This window comes from Cibotium barometz, chromosome 22 (assembly GCF_041138505.1).
Source record: "Cibotium barometz isolate CiBa-2024 chromosome 22, ASM4113850v1, whole genome shotgun sequence".
Classification (NCBI taxonomy): Eukaryota; Viridiplantae; Streptophyta; class Polypodiopsida; order Cyatheales; family Cibotiaceae; genus Cibotium; species Cibotium barometz.
In genome coordinates this window covers 6,930,021-6,934,731 of record NC_141067.1, presented here as the reverse complement: position 1 = coordinate 6,934,731, position 4,711 = coordinate 6,930,021, and positions in this window count along the sequence as shown.

Genomic DNA, 4,711 nt, shown 5'->3' with positions numbered 1-4,711 from the left:
AAATGGTTCACGGTGTGAACCATTTCTGCAACTTCACGGGCGACTAAATGGTTCACGCCTTAGGAGCTCGCGCCGTCGAAAAAAAAAATCAAATTTAACTTTTCATTGAAGTTTGGTTCTCACGACCTGAACCGTTAAGGGTTCATGCGACAATATATATAAAAAAACATCAAAAAATGTTCACGTCATGAACATTTTTGCAACTTCACGGCTTAAGGGTTCATGCCCTAGGAGCCCAGGCATAATTTTTTTTTGAAAAATGGTTCATGCCATGAACTATCTTTGCAACTTCTTGGCTTAAGGGTTCATGCCCTAAGAACCTGCGCGCCGAGAAAAAAAAATAGAATTTAACTTTTTTGTCAAGTCTGGTTCACGATGTGAACCATTAGGGGTTCACGGTGTGAGACTCTTTGTTTATACAATACAAAAAGAAAAGTAATTATAAAACTCGTCATTCTCCTTCATGACGTAAAGTATACCCTACTAGTTCATGATGTAAGAGAGGGTCCATCGGTAAAAAAAGAAAAAATCAAAAAATGTTTCACACCGTAAACCATTTCTGTAACGTCATGGCTTAAGCATTTACACCCTAGTAGCCTGCATTGAAAAAAAAATGAAAAATGGTTCACGCCGCTTTGAACGATTTCTTCAACTTCACGGCTTAAGGGTTCATGCCCCAGGAGCCTACGCTGAATTTTTTCTTTTTTGAAAATGGTTCACGCCGTGAACCATTTTTGCAACTTCACGGCTTAAGGGTTCATGCCCTAGCTCGCGCGCCAAAAAAAAAATCAAATTTACTATATGTGAAGTCCAGTTCACGACGTGAACCATTAAGGGTTAACGGCATGAGACCCTTCGTTCACGCGACACAAACAAAATAATTATAAAATTCATGAATTTTGCTTCACAGCGTGAACTACAACCTGCTAGTTCATGACGTGAAAGGGGTCTGTATTTAAAAAAAATATAAAAAATAAAAAATAAAAATTCAAAACATAGTTCACACCATGAACCATTTTTGCAACTTCACTGCTTAAGGGTTCATGCCCTAGGAGCCCATGCCGAAAAATAAAATCAAATTTGACGTTTCTGTGAAGTCTTGTTCACACGTGAACCGTTAAGGGTTCACGACATGAGACCCTTCAGTCACGTGACACATTTTTTTAAAATAAAACTTGTCAATTCTGCTTCATGGCATGAACTGCACCCTTCTAGTACATGACGTGAAATGGGGTCTGTCACAGCAAAAAAAAAAGATTCACGCCATGCTGTGAACCATTTCTGCAACTTCACGGCGGCTTAAGGGTTCATGCCCTAAGAGCCCACGCCAAATTTGTTTTTTTTCAAAAAATGGTTCACACCATGAGCCATTTACAACTTCATGGCTTAAGGGTTCACGCCCTAGGAGTGCGCACGGAAAACGATAAATCAAGAAATGGTTCACATCGTGAACCATTTCTGCAACTTCACGGTTAAAGGGTTCATGCCCTAGGAGCGTCGAAAAAAAAACGAATTTAACTTTTTCGTGAAGTCTGGTTCACGATGTGACCCGTTTTAAGGGTTCACCAAGTGAAAGCCTTCATTCACGTGACAAAAAAAAAAAATCTTCAATTCCTCTTCACAATGTGAACTACACCCTGCTAGTTCATGATGTGAAAAGGGGGTTTATTGGCAAATTTTAAAAACAATTTGAAAAATGGTTCACATCGTAAACCATTTCTGCAAGTTCACAGCTTAAGGTTTCACGCACGCCCTAGCAGCCTACGCTAATTTTGTTTTTTGAAAAATGGTTGATGTTGTAAACAATTTATACATCTTCATGACTTAAGGGTTTATGTCCTAGGAGCCTGTGGGTGAAAAACCTTTTTTAGAAAAAAATCAAATTTAGCTTTTTCGTGAAGTCGGGTTCACGACGTGAACCGTTAAGGGTTCACGGCCATTCACGGGACATTATAAAAAATAATTATAAAAATCATCAATTTTTCTTCACGGCGTGAACTACACCCTACTAGTTCATGACGTGAAAGGGGGTCCATTGGAACAAAAAAAGAGAGCAAAAAATGATTCACGATTTGAACCATTTTCTACAACTTCACGGCTTAAGGGTTCATGCCTTACGAAGTTGTCCTTAAAGTCTGGTTCACAATGTGAATTGTAGGAAGTTGTCCTTAAAGTCTGGTTCACAGTGTGAACTGTTAAGGGGTCACCTTGTGAGATTCTTTGTTCATGTGATACAAAAAAAAGAAAATTATAAAACTCGTCAATTACACTTTTCATGGAGTGAACTGCACACTACTAGTTCATGATGTGAAAGGGGATCCGTCGATTTTATTAAAAAAATCAAAAAATGGTTCACATCGTGAACCTTTCTACAACTTCATGGCTCAAGGTTTCACGCCCTACGAACCCGCATAAGAAAAGAAAATCGAATTTAACTTTCCCTTGAAGTCTCGTTCATGATGTGAATTGTTAAAGGTTCACCATGCGTGTGAGACCCTTTCGTTCACGTGACATAATTTTTTTAAATTATAAAATTCGTCAATTTTGCTTCACGGTGTGAACTGGCACACTACTAGTTCATGACATGAAAAGGGGGTCCATTAGTTAAAAAACAATTAAAAAATAGTTCACGTCGTGAACTTTTTATGCAACTTCATGGCTTAAGGATTCACGCCCTAATAGCCCACACGAAAACAAAAAATGACAAATAGTTCATGCTGTGAACCATTTCTACTTCATATCTTAAAGGTTCATGCCCTAGGAGCTCGCGCCAATTTTTTTTTGAAAAATGGTTCACGCCATAACCATTTATGCAACTTCACGGCTTAAGGGTTGACACCCTAGGAGCCCTCACTGAAAAAAGAAAATCAAATTTAACTTTTCTGTGAAGTCCAGTTCACAACGTGAACCGTTAAGGGTTCATAACGTTAGACCCTTCGTTCACAAAGAATATATATATAAATTCGTGAATTCCACTTCAGAGCGTGAACTGCACCCTGCTAGTTCATGACGTGAAAGGGGGTTCGTAGGTGAAAAATGAAAAATTGAAACATGGTTTATACCATGAACCATTTTTGCAACTTCACAGCTTAAGGGTTCACGCCCTAGGAGCCAGCCCCAAAAAAAAATTGAATTTAACCTTTCCATGAAGTTCGGTTCACAACGTGAACCATTAAGGGTTCACGGCATGAGACCCTTCGTTCACGTGACACAAAAGAAAATATATATAATTTGTCAATTTCACTTCACAGCGTGAACTACAGCTTACTAAGTTTATGACCTGAAAGGGGATCCGTCAACAACAAAAAAAAATGGTTTACACTGTGAACCATTTCTGTAACTTTACGGCTTAAGGGTTCACGCCCTAGTAGCTACGTTGATTTTTTTTTGAAAAATGGTTTACGTCGTCAACCATTTTTTTTTCAAAAAATGGTTCACGCCGTACACCATTTCTACAACTTCATGGGTTTAGCATTTACACACTAGTAGCCCGCGTTGAAAAAAAAATGAAAAAATGGTTCACGCTGTGAATGATATCTTTTAACTTCACGCCTTAAGGGTTCACACCCTAGGCGCCCGAGGCGCCCGCATAAAAAAAATAATTGAATTTACTTTTCTGTGAAGTCTAGTTCACGACGTAAACCATTAAGGGTTAACAGCGTGAGACCCTTCGTTTACACAAAACAAAAATAATAATTATAAAATTTTTGAATTTCGCTTTACAGCGTGAACTACCACGCCCTAGGAGCTTGCACCAAATGTGTTTTTAAAAAAACCAAATTTAACTTTTTTGTGAAGTTCGGTTCATGATGTAAACCGTTAAGGGTTCACGGTGTGAGACCCTTTGTTCATGCGACATTAAAAAAAACTTATAAAATTCAACAATTTCGCTTCACAACGTGACTTGAACACCCTGCTAGTTCATGACATGGAAGGGATTGCATTGACACAAAAAAAAAATGGTTCATGATGTGAACCATTTCTGCAACTTCATGGCTTAAGGGTTCAATCCTCGGCAGTCCGTGCCAAAAAAAAAATTGAATTTAACTTTTTCTTGAACTCTGGTTCATGACGCAAACTGTTAAGGGTTCACTACATGAGATCCTTTTTTCACGCGACACAAAAAAAATCATAAAATTCGTCAATTCCGTTTCACGGTGTGAACTCCACCCTACTAGTTCACAACGTGAAAGGGGGTACGTTGACCAAAATCAAAAAACGATTCACGCTGTGAACCATTTCTGCAACTTCACGGCTTAAGGGTTCATGTCCTACGAGTCCGCACCAAAAATAAAATTTTAAAAATGGTTCATGACGTGAATCATTTGTGCAACTTCATGGCTTAAGGGTTCACACCCTAAGAGTCCGCATTAAAAAATTTGAATTTAACTTTTCCATAAAGTCTAGTTGTTGACATGAACCGTTGAGGGTTCACGGCATGAGACCCTTTGTTCACGTGACATAAAATCGAATTTAACTTTTCCGTGAAGTCTGGTTGTTGACATGAACCGATAAGGGTTCACAGCATGAGACTCTTTGTTCACGTGACATAAAATAATATTTATTATTATTATAAAATTTATCGATTCTGCTTCATGGTGGCGTGAGTTGGACCCTGCTAGTTCATGACGTGAAAGGGGGTCACTCGGCCAAAAAGAAAAAACAAAAAACAAAAAAATGGTTCACGCAGTAGACCATTTCTGCAACTTCA